Raw genomic sequence first — 12141 nt, forward strand, 5'->3', positions numbered from 1 at the left:
CTCCCTCTGCCCGTGTCCCCTCCCCGCAGGGCACCCGCAGCCCCTGGGGAGGCTGGAGGGAGGCTGGGGTCGGGGGAAGCCCCCCCAGCTCTTGCCGTGGTTGGGGTGCCTGGCCGGAGGTCCGCTGGGGGAGGCTCCTTCTCCCCCGGGTTTTTGAGCTGGAGGAAAGGGACAAGTCTTCGGTGGAACCGCTGAGATTTCGTCTTCGATCAGCCGCCCCCCTGCCGGCACAGCGTCGCTCGGTCGGTGCGAGTTCCCCCGGGCTTCCCACCCCAAAGCTCCGGGAGCGGTGCTGGAGCAAGGCAACGCGCCCTTCAGAGCGAAAAACGGCAAGAAAACGGATTTAAAAGACTTCGCGGCGGCACCTTATGGGAGGCAGAGTAGGAAAAAGAATAAAAAACAAGGTCCGTATGTTGAGCATAATGTCTTCCTCGGAATGAGGCTGGCCACTTTTATATGTCTCCGAAACAGCGGAGGCAGTGGCCCCACAAGCGCTGCACTGCAAATGTGGCAGATCAAAGCACCCTCGGATCGGTCAGACCTTGATGAAGCTACACCATAGGGAAAGAAAAAGAAAAAAGGAAAAAAAAAAAAAAAAAAAAAACAGCAAGTTTCAGAGTAGGAGGTTGTTTCAAGTCAGCCTGACCTGAAGGTATTTTCCCCAGGAGATTCAAAGCAATGGTATGAACGGTAATTAGAGAAATCAATGCTGTTAGCTTGGATCCCCGAGAGCATTTGAAGGACTGTGGAGACTATAACCATCCAGAAAATGGCAAACTGCCTCTTTTTAAATGGAGAGGGATAAGAAACCAGGGACTGAAGAGCAATCTGTGTTGGTTCAAGTAAAAGAGCATGTTCCTTGCTAGAGCTAGGAGGGAAATAATTAGATATCACATATCTCAGCTTTAGCTCTGCTGCAATCTCACATAGCCTTGTCTTAAGCAATGAAAGGGAGAAGAGTAGCTGAAATTATTATGGATTGGGTGAATAACAGATTGGAAAACTGTACTCCAAGGTCTGTGCAGAATCTGGTAATGTTTAGAATTTGCATAATTGACCTGAGTGAGTGTCCAGAGAGCTCACTAATTAAATTTGAAGATACTGCCAAGACAGGTGAGGCTGTGAATATCTTGGAGCATAGGATGAGAATTCAAAATGTTATGCTGCAAAAAACATCTGGCAAATGCAGGATGCAATTCAAAGGGAATTTTGCATCTGTCCTGTGCTTGGGCAGGAATAATCAGCTGCAGAAATACAGGGCTGAGGCAACAACCAGATGGAGAGTAGGTGTAGGAGCAAAGGTGCTGTAGCAGGTTGTAAGCTGCACACGGGGACTAGGATGTCTTATTGTTGTAAATGACAGAAAAAGAAGCCAAAGCTCTCCTGGAATAATGCTGTTTGAGAGGTACCCGTGCACCTGCAGACTCAGGCAGCCTTCATTCTGCCAGCCACACTCAGAGTCACCTTTCACAACACTTGTCATAATTATGCCAGCTAAAATAACAGATGGAGATTATGATTCCTAGAGGTAGGGGTTAAGGTGACGTTTCTCACTCCCTAGGATGAACACCTCCAGGCTGCAGTGCTGCAAGCAGCAAGGCAGACACCACATGTGTTCATCTCAGATACCAACAATTGTGCCTTTTTTACTGCTTACTGCATCACTGCATTCACCCCTGTGCTGACAGAGACAAGCTCAGTGAAGTCCCGCAGAGCTGGTGCTGGGGGCTGGGGGAGGACGGGGGAGCTGTGACCCCCAGTTCTAGCCCAGATGGTCTGGGAGATGTGGGACCTGATCCAGACTCAGTGGGCACCTTTCCAGCCATGCCACCAAACCTCAGATCAGATGTTTGGGGTGAGCTAACCAGTCAGTTCCGCTTGGTGTTTGTGGAAGGCAGTAGGAAGAGAAGGCTTAGCAGGAAAGTATAATTTACACCATGTGGAGAGTAGGAACTGCATTACTGCCGGCTTTTTATAAGACGAGAAGATTTTTAGAGCTGCTTATAGATATCAGTATGTTACCTGCTCCAGATATCGATTTTATCTGATCCATTAACAGGCTGGCAGAAGAAATCCTCTCTCCAGCATCTGCCCACACCGATTTCCTTCACTCTTATTTGGAGAAGGACACAATTAATCCTCAGCAAGCGAAGCATAGAAAAGCCAGAGCCCTGTTACCAGGAATGGGGACGTGGACCTCGGTACCATCCTTTCCCTGTGCTTATCAGCAGTTAATCCCGCAGTCTGTTTTACCCAGCTGCCTTGGGTTTCACAATTTCATACATGGGTAGGAGAAAATTACTTTGGTTTAAGTACTTAGCTGGCAATCTGTCTTGCCATATTGTCTCCAGAGGTGTGACTTCCAAGTTCTTTCTGAAGTTCACAAGAATGCCATCGGATTCATAGCTGCTGAGCTGTACCGACTGCATCCTGTCCCCGGAGCACGTGTGCCATCCTCACACTGATCCCAACACCTGTGGGTTTGTCTACTCCCCTCCTTCTGCCAGCTGACCCAGCTGTGATGTGGACTCAAATCAGTGAGCAAAGCTCTGCCCTGCAAAGACAAAACAAAGCTCCAGCAGCGGTGGGTACTCGCACACCATCCCATCTGCCCGTGGTTCCCCATTCCTTTGGGAACAGTTCGGGGCTCAGGTGGGCGCAAGCAGGGCTGTGAATCTATCAGGTTAAGAAGATACACATCATCCAGTGCAGTGAACTGGGACAAAACTACCCCATCGGTACTTCTTAAACCCACATGTCCTGGCAGAGGGAGTTTGCATCAGCTCAGTGGTTTGTATCTGCTGCACACAGCTTTTCTGCTCTGCTGGTCAGATCCTAAGATCTGAGTGCTGGCACAAGTACTGCTGTCATAGCCTTCACTCAGTGAGGAGCAGGTACAGTGGGACCATTTTTACTAGAGCCCTTTTGTTCCAAAAAAATCCACCCAAACTAGCCAAAGGAGGCTTTGAAGTGCATTAATGAAACTGCACTGAACTCCTGTGTGGAGAAAATGCTCTTAATTTATTTGTGTTTAAACAAGCTGAGCAGCAAAGGGATCGGGATTGAGTTGTGACTGCGGGCCTTCTGCCTTCCCACAGGGATTAATACCGTTTCTCTAATCTCCTTTAACAGTCAATTTATATTAATTATCTTGATTTTCCCTGTGGGTTAGCACAGAATGCCTCTTAACTCTCAGCGTGGAAGCCCTTATTCCAGACTAGCAGTACTTTAATCCCAGACCACTTTAATCCTGGAGTGGATTAAACTAATGTGAAATAAGGCTTTTCACTTCCAAAAAAGAGCAGCTATGCAAAACACTAATTAGGACAGCTCTCCCATTGCAAACTCCCAGGTTGCAGTGAGCCTTGCTCACTGCCACGAAGTCCTGTGGTTCCCCTGTGTCTACTGCTCTTGCTCAGCCCTCGGTGCTGAGTTCATCAGTCGCACTGTGACATCCTGCTGGCTCAGAGCAGGGACTGGGGAGGTTGTGAAAGTCACCCACAGCCGCTTCTCATGACATCAAAAATATTTTATTTTGTCCTAAGCAGGTGCTGTGAAGGACACGAGGGGTGAACAGCAGCACTTTCTGCCAGCAGGGCATCTCAGCCTCAAATAAGTCTGGTGCCCAAGCCAAGCCATCAAAGAAACATCTGCCTATGTGGGCTCCTTCCCCTGTGCCAGGAATAGATTATCTGTATAAATTGATTTCAAATATGGGATGAGGCTCTGGTACTCAGCATTTCGCAAGACCTTTAGTGCCATGCATCAGCAACCACAGGATGTGGCATGCAAAGACTTTGCTCAACTCACCACCCACAAGCCACCCACTTCAGCCTGGGATCAGCAGCACCAGGAAAGCACCCATTTCTTGCACAGAATGACAAAATAGTGGAAGATCTGCCTTTTTGATATGTTTTGAGGCATGTTTTAAAAAGAGTCTGGGAATGAGCAGTGCGGTCAGCTTTCAGGAAGGGGGCTGCGGTGGAGCTGGTGCCTGACAGCTAGCCAAGGAGGCAGAAAAAGTCCTCCAGAGACTTCCCAGGATGAATTGATAGAGGATTTGGTTTTTAGCCAATTCAGAGGACCAGAAAGGTTGCAAAATGAGACATCTGTCAGAGTCTCCCAAAAGACACAGAACTTTTATCACCGTAGTTTTTCACATTTGAGGCACTGAATTTTTAAATAGAAAAGGAGAACAAAATTACCTGCCAGCGTTTCAGAACAGATGTGCCTAAACTCAGGTATTGAATAGTACCCTGATAGCCCAGCAACAGATCACTGGGGCTATCTGCAGGATCAGAACAAAGGGAGGAAAATAAAGAGCTTTTACGGACAGTCCTGTTCCTTTTACTTGACATATTTAGCTGAGCAATTCTCTATGAAAGTATCATCCACAGCAAAGCCATCCTGCTTTACAATCCGCCTGTAATGCATTTCCAAGAAAAGACACAGAGGCAGCATCCTGCCTTTCGGGTTAACCTTTGCAGGAAAGGGAAGAGGATGGCAGGGGTCTCCTGGTTCCCAGGCTCACTGAGTCCCCCTTCAAGAAGCTGCAGGGATTTACGTACTCACTGAATAGATCTTTTGACATTCACCGTTCTGGCAAGTTATGATAAATCCGTGTAAGAGGTAAAATCTCATGCATTTTTAATGGTGATTAGCTTTGGGAATAGAACTACAGAGAAAATGGCTGGATTTGCTGTCTCTTTTAGCTTGTAATCACACCAAGATGTTTTTTTGGATGCCTGGTTTCAGACTAAGCCATATAATTGATCTCATGTGGGGGTAGCGCAGTGAAATACAAGGGCTTGTGTCACAGGACAGATCAAATGAATATACTTCAAGAGTCTCTCCTGCTTTTAAAACATCAATGAGCTTATTGGAGCCAATCATTACGAAAACCTCCTGGGGAGGCTGCAAGGTAAGAGGCCTGGAAAGACATGCCTGTGAGCAGCAAGAACCTCTAAGTGCACCTCCTTCCCCCTTATCTCACACAGCCTGCTCCCTTCCACCTGGACAGGACAGCCTTCCAGGTCCCTGACACAGGCCGTAGAGGGACACAGCCAAAATGCTGGCTGCATGGCTGTGTGGCTGCCAAGATCCGCCCTGCTCATTGCTGGCACCACACACCTGGAACAGCTGGGCCAGACCTGCCAGCCAGGACGCAGAGCATGTCATCCTTATAATTAAAATTAATTCCCTAGAGTGCTTTCTCCTCTTCCCCAGACACAGCAAACAGCTGGAGGCTGAGATTACGGATGCTTATGCCAATTAGAGCTGTGATAAGGCCAGACGCATGGGGAGCATTAGTGTGCAGCTCTGCAGTGGAGAGACAGTCCTTGGATCTCCTCCGTGTCAAGGTACGAGGGAGCTTCCAGCTGAGCAGAGCGATGCCAGGCTGAATGCCGGGACAGGCAGAGCAGCCCTGGGGAGGAAGCCACACAGCAGTGTCCCTGCAGTGGTGTGTGCTGTCCCATTCACGCATCCCACACCATGGAAACAACCTGGGGACAGGCAGAGTGTCCTCAATTCATCAGACCTTGAAGAAGGTTTGGAAGAAGGGTCATAGGATGTAAAAAAAGGTAGCAAGTGCTTGTCAGGGGGAGCAGCTTGCCTTTACAGGTCTTTAGAAAGTTCTTTGTGCTTCCTTGGTGACAGCCACAATGTGCACACAGGAAAAGCAGTTTCCCTCTTCCTCTCAAAATGACACCATCCCCTGAACCTGGCTTTGCTTTTCTGGGTCACAGTGCCAGCCACAGAAAAAACAACCTTTGTTTCCCTCTATTTTGTCCAGCTTCAAGCAGGAGGAAAGATTTACTTGCAGGAGGGCAGTGCTTCAATGCAGCCCTTCCAAATTCAAGGCTGTCTCCTGCTTGCTGCGTGTACACCTGCAGAGGGGAGCAGCTCCTGCAGGATGAGCCAGGCTCAACCCCTGCATCCCGGGGCAGAGCTCTCTACAGAGGCAGACTCACACCCCCAGGGGACTCTTTGGGTTAGTACCCAGCCCTGCTCTGGAGCAGGTGGATAAAGGATGTTCTGGCTTGCTCCCAAAGCACCAAAGCACCTCTATCATCCCATCCCGTGGAGAGCCAAGGCACTGACCAGCACCCAAGGTGGATACTCACCTGCCGGTTGGTTATTTTTCTCCTCTGTCCTCTCATTTCTTAGCAAAATGTTTTAAAAGTTTTTTTTTTTTTCCCCAATGTGAGCAGAATAACTCATGTTTTCTTTCGAAAGAGCCAGGTTTTGCTGCAGATTTCACCCAAGGGTTTGGCTTGAGGCAGACACAACCTTGGTACAAATGGCTGAGGTCTGCTGTAGCACAGCCCAGAGCTCCCAACACAAAGGTTTTGCTCTCCTTGCCCGTGGGTAGCGCTGCCAGTGGTGGAGATAACTAGCATGTCCAGCACCTTCCAGACTTCAGAACAAATGGGCACACTTTCAGGAATGTGATATTTTTTATGAGTAATTACCTCTTGCCCTCCACATTTTAACTTTGTTTTTAGACAGGTGCAAATCCAGAAGGGCGCCATATGCTACAGCAAAGCACAAGGCATCTCTGACCTCTGCTGCCCGGTTGAACAAAAGGGAGGAGAGAAATAAGCAATATAAGGGGACCCAAGAGCAGCTCAGGAGGTGAGCTGCCCATCCCATTCCTCCTTTTTTTGCAGCCAAAATTACAGATCAGGTGGTAAAGATTAAAACTACTCCTGAAACCATCCTGTGCAAGAAAGGAGCATTTGGAAAGCTAAATCCCCCAATCCCCTTATTCCAATTAGTGTCCTTTCTCTAACAGATTTGGAGGTGGTTCAAGAATCTGCTCTCAGTAGATAGCAGCATCGTGGTCAGCTCCTTGGCATGGGAGCTGGCTCACCTGGAAACATTAAAGAGGAAATTCTCACTACACACACGGGCTCACACATATGCATACTAAGAAAAAACAGAATGGGGGAGGTAGAAGTTCCTGAACACCCTGTAAGCTGATTAAAGGGTATTTTACTTTTACGTAGGAAGGATTTAGCCATGCAGTTCCTAGTACCATCTGACCTCAATAAACTCCCATGCCATCAGCAGATGCCACCATTGGATGGTGTCACAGCCTGTGCCAGGGCTCCTTGAAGGATGGCTGCACCTAGACACCTTCAGAGGACTTGTGATGCCATTGCTGGACATGTGTGGTGGGTAAGATGGTCTTTGGCTACAACATCCACATGACAATAGCAGCATTTATCCAGCCTATTCTTAATGCTCAGCAGAGATGTACCCACATTGATTCTCCAGCTAGAAAGTCTTTCCTGATCTCCTGTATTAATTTCCTTGAAGCATGAAGGGGAATTTCTCTCCCTTTATGTCTCAGAACAACCCTCTGGAGCAGCGTGTGGTAATTTTTGAGTCTTTCTTGCAGTGTGGGATCAGAACACTTGCCTTTATGATGAAATCCCGTCTTTTACAAAGTGCTGTTTCTTTTGTCTTCTCCTACACCACAGCCAAAGGACGGGCTTGTGGTTTCTTTAAATATTGCTGAATTTATGGCAGTGTAGTTGTAAGGTGATGCATGTCATGTGGCAGGTTTGGTCACCCCTCCATCCTACTGTAAGAAGGAGAAAAAAGACCTTCCTCTCTACCATGCAGCCTTGGTGCCCCTGAGATGGGCCAGGGCATGCACCAGCCATGAGGTATCCTTTAGGATAAACGAGGTATCCTCGGTGTCGAGGTGAGGATGGTCAGTGCCTTTGCTTGCTGCCTCACACGAGGGTGTCCCCAGCTGACAGTGTGGCTGCCAAGAATAGCCCTGCACCCGTGGCAAGTGGATTTAATTAATGCAGCTCACCACAGGTCTCCCCATGCTGCGCATGTCAGCCGGCGTCAAAGCTAAGCACAGGCAACTGCGCAAAGATCCCGGCAGCTTTACACCCGGGAACACGCTCAGGGAAGCTCACCTCAACTCAGGGATGGCCCCGAGGCTCTGAGACACCATCTCCCTCCTGCCCTAGGGCATCTCTCCCTGCCTTCTTCATGGGGTGCTGATGTACAGCCTCTGACCTCCTTAGTTTGCCTGTTTGCAGACTTTACTATACATCCTGTCAATACTGTGTTGTGTCCCATAAATGTGGCTGCCTTCTTCTGGTCCATAGGAAGAGGACCACAGCCCACACTTTCAAGTGATGGTTGCCTCCTGACAGTCATGGGCTCAGTGAGGATTTCAGTGTGACAGGGTGAGTAAGGAGCACTCAGGCTTAGGGTGCATCTGAGAGAGGCACAGCCTGAAGGCACCCAAGCCCAGCCTGCCCTGCTCCTATCTCAGGCACAAAACTCATCTCTGCTCCCAAACTCGGGCTGTTTCTTGAACCATCTTCACCAACACTTAGCTTGTAGCCAGCTACAATGGTCTCAGTGAGACCATTTCTTTAAATTCTGGCTAAGGAGCTTTTCCATGAGCACAGAGACAGCTGTGGGCACTGCTCTGTGGTTGCTCCTATGATGCTGTGGAGAACACAATCCTATTTAAAAGCAGAGCATCCATAAATTCCCACATGGAGCCTGCTGGAAGGTCCTCAACCTTTCCTCCAGCCAGGGACAACATGAAGTTGGTGCAGCCTGTGTCTAGATAACTGCATGAAGTACAACAAGGCTGCACTCCAGCCCCTCACTACTCCAGCCCCTCACTACTCCAGCCCCTCACTACTCCAGCCCCTCACTACTCCAGCCCCTCACTACTCCAGCCCCTCACTACTCCAGCCCCTCACTACTCCAGCCCCTCACTACTCCAGCCCCTCACTACTCCAGCCCCTCACTACTCCAGCCCCTCACTACTCCAGCCCCTCACTACTCCAGCCCCTCACTACTCCAGCCCCTCACTACTCCAGCCCCTCACTACTCCAGCCCCTCACTACTCCAGCCCCTCACTACTCCAGCCCCTCACTACTCCAGCCCCTCACTACTCCAGCCCCTCACTACTCCAGCCCCTCACTACTCCAGCCCCTCACTACTCCAGCCCCTCACTACTCCAGCCCCTCACTACTCCAGCCCCTCACTACTCCAGCCCCTCACTACTCCAGCCCCTCACTACTCCAGCCCCTCACTACTCCAGCCCCTCACTACTCCAGCCCCTCACTACTCCAGCCCCTCACTACTCCAGCCCCTCACTACTCCAGCCCCTCACTACTCCAGCCCCTCACTACTCCAGCCCCTCACTACTCCAGCCCCTCACTACTCCAGCCCCTCACTACTCCAGCCCCTCACTACTCCAGCCCCTCACTACTCCAGCCCCTCACTACTCCAGCCCCTCACTACTCCAGCCCCTCACTACTCCAGCCCCTCACTACTCCAGCCCCTCACTACTCCAGCCCCTCACTACTCCAGCCCCTCACTACTCCAGCCCCTCACTACTCCAGCCCCTCACTACTCCAGCCCCTCACTACTCCAGCCCCTCACTACTCCAGCCCCTCACTACTCCAGCCCCTCACTACTCCAGCCCCTCACTACTCCAGCCCCTCACTACTCCAGCCCCTCACTACTCCAGCCCCTCACTACTCCAGCCCCTCACTACTCCAGCCCCTCACTACTCCAGCCCCTCACTACTCCAGCCCCTCACTACTCCAGCCCCTCACTACTCCAGCCCCTCACTACTCCAGCCCCTCACTACTCCAGCCCCTCACTACTCCAGCCCCTCACTACTCCAGCCCCTCACTACTCCAGCCCCTCACTACTCCAGCCCCTCACTACTCCAGCCCCTCACTACTCCAGCCCCTCACTACTCCAGCCCCTCACTACTCCAGCCCCTCACTACTCCAGCCCCTCACTACTCCAGCCCCTCACTACTCCAGCCCCTCACTACTCCAGCCCCTCACTACTCCAGCCCCTCACTACTCCAGCCCCTCACTACTCCAGCCCCTCACTACTCCAGCCCCTCACTACTCCAGCCCCTCACTACTCCAGCCCCTCACTACTCCAGCCCCTCACTACTCCAGCCCCTCACTACTCCAGCCCCTCACTACTCCAGCCCCTCACTACTCCAGCCCCTCACTACTCCAGCCCCTCACTACTCCAGCCCCTCACTACTCCAGCCCCTCACTACTCCAGCCCCTCACTACTCCAGCCCCTCACTACTCCAGCCCCTCACTACTCCAGCCCCTCACTACTCCAGCCCCTCACTACTCCAGCCCCTCACTACTCCAGCCCCTCACTACTCCAGCCCCTCACTACTCCAGCCCCTCACTACTCCAGCCCCTCACTACTCCAGCCCCTCACTACTCCAGCCCCTCACTACTCCAGCCCCTCACTACTCCAGCCCCTCACTACTCCAGCCCCTCACTACTCCAGCCCCTCACTACTCCAGCCCCTCACTACTCCAGCCCCTCACTACTCCAGCCCCTCACTACTCCAGCCCCTCACTACTCCAGCCCCTCACTACTCCAGCCCCTCACTACTCCAGCCCCTCACTACTCCAGCCCCTCACTACTCCAGCCCCTCACTACTCCAGCCCCTCACTACTCCAGCCCCTCACTACTCCAGCCCCTCACTACTCCAGCCCCTCACTACTCCAGCCCCTCACTACTCCAGCCCCTCACTACTCCAGCCCCTCACTACTCCAGCCCCTCACTACTCCAGCCCCTCACTACTCCAGCCCCTCACTACTCCAGCCCCTCACTACTCCAGCCCCTCACTACTCCAGCCCCTCACTACTCCAGCCCCTCACTACTCCAGCCCCTCACTACTCCAGCCCCTCACTACTCCAGCCCCTCACTACTCCAGCCCCTCACTACTCCAGCCCCTCACTACTCCAGCCCCTCACTACTCCAGCCCCTCACTACTCCAGCCCCTCACTACTCCAGCCCCTCACTACTCCAGCCCCTCACTACTCCAGCCCCTCACTACTCCAGCCCCTCACTACTCCAGCCCCTCACTACTCCAGCCCCTCACTACTCCAGCCCCTCACTACTCCAGCCCCTCACTACTCCAGCCCCTCACTACTCCAGCCCCTCACTACTCCAGCCCCTCACTACTCCAGCCCCTCACTACTCCAGCCCCTCACTACTCCAGCCCCTCACTACTCCAGCCCCTCACTACTCCAGCCCCTCACTACTCCAGCCCCTCACTACTCCAGCCCCTCACTACTCCAGCCCCTCACTACTCCAGCCCCTCACTACTCCAGCCCCTCACTACTCCAGCCCCTCACTACTCCAGCCCCTCACTACTCCAGCCCCTCACTACTCCAGCCCCTCACTACTCCAGCCCCTCACTACTCCAGCCCCTCCTCAACAGTAACCACCACAGAACCCAGGAACACTTACCTGCTGTCTTCTGAAGTCGAGTCAATTCCAAAGTGCTTCGCAGTGAAATAGTGCCACCAGGGTTTTTTTGAAGAAGGCACCACCAATGTAACTAGCTCATAGAGTCTCTAAAACTATTTCACAGAGAGGGCAGAAAACAGGAAGAAAAAGCAGCCTGGTAGGGAACACTGAGCCCAATTTGCCATGAGAGAAAAGCACCCTAGGCTTCCCAAGCCTCAGTCTCTCCTGGGAAGGAAATTTCCCCCACAACTCCTCAGGCTTCCTATATAGCAAAGGTCAAATGACCCACACCTGGCAGGTTTCACTTAACAAGGGTGGAGCCAAGAGACCTTGTGGAATAAGCTCATCTACCTGGCTTCAAAGTTTTAAGGTCTATTGCTCCTTATCGCTAGTAGAAAGAACCTGACAAGGGGCTTAGTGGTTACAGGTGACCTAATGAATTAACTACAAAAGGTGCACAAGGGTCATATTTCTGTTAGTCATTCTGTGAGCAAAATTAGTACAGAGCCTGTTAAAAAAATATATAAAAATAAATAAAAGAAATGAATAAAAAAGAAAATGACCTTAAAGGCAAACTTGCCATCATAGATTTTCACCTGTCTAGTCATGATAGATCAGGAATATAGCAATCAGAAAGACTTTACTTGACATTAATGTTGCTTAAATTTGCTTTTCTGAGATCTCTTCATTATGCCGGACTTTTCAAAATCTAGCGCCACGGCCTCCGACTGCCACATTTACTTTTGCTACATATAGACTATCATGTATAAATGCCAGGATCCGGATCCTCTCTCCCTATTCAGGACAAGGACCAGGCTGAACGTTTTGGCTTTAATTTGGTTACATG

General features: G+C 51.2%; 1 long non-coding RNA gene across 1 annotated transcript; it reads right to left on the bottom strand.

Moving 5' to 3' along the window:
• Nucleotides 1–3: 3 nt before the first annotated feature.
• On the bottom strand, nucleotides 4–11529 carry LOC140002624 (uncharacterized). The gene is made up of 3 exons (XR_011809639.1): nucleotides 11295–11529; nucleotides 2023–2554; nucleotides 4–312 (listed from the first exon to the last, which is right to left on the bottom strand). It is a non-coding gene; the product is annotated as an uncharacterized lncRNA (long non-coding RNA).
• Between the last annotated feature and the right edge of the window lie 612 nt (nucleotides 11530–12141).

The sequence above is a fragment of the Anas platyrhynchos genome, chromosome 5 (genome assembly GCF_047663525.1).
Source record: "Anas platyrhynchos isolate ZD024472 breed Pekin duck chromosome 5, IASCAAS_PekinDuck_T2T, whole genome shotgun sequence".
NCBI classification, from domain to species: domain Eukaryota; kingdom Metazoa; phylum Chordata; class Aves; order Anseriformes; family Anatidae; genus Anas; species Anas platyrhynchos.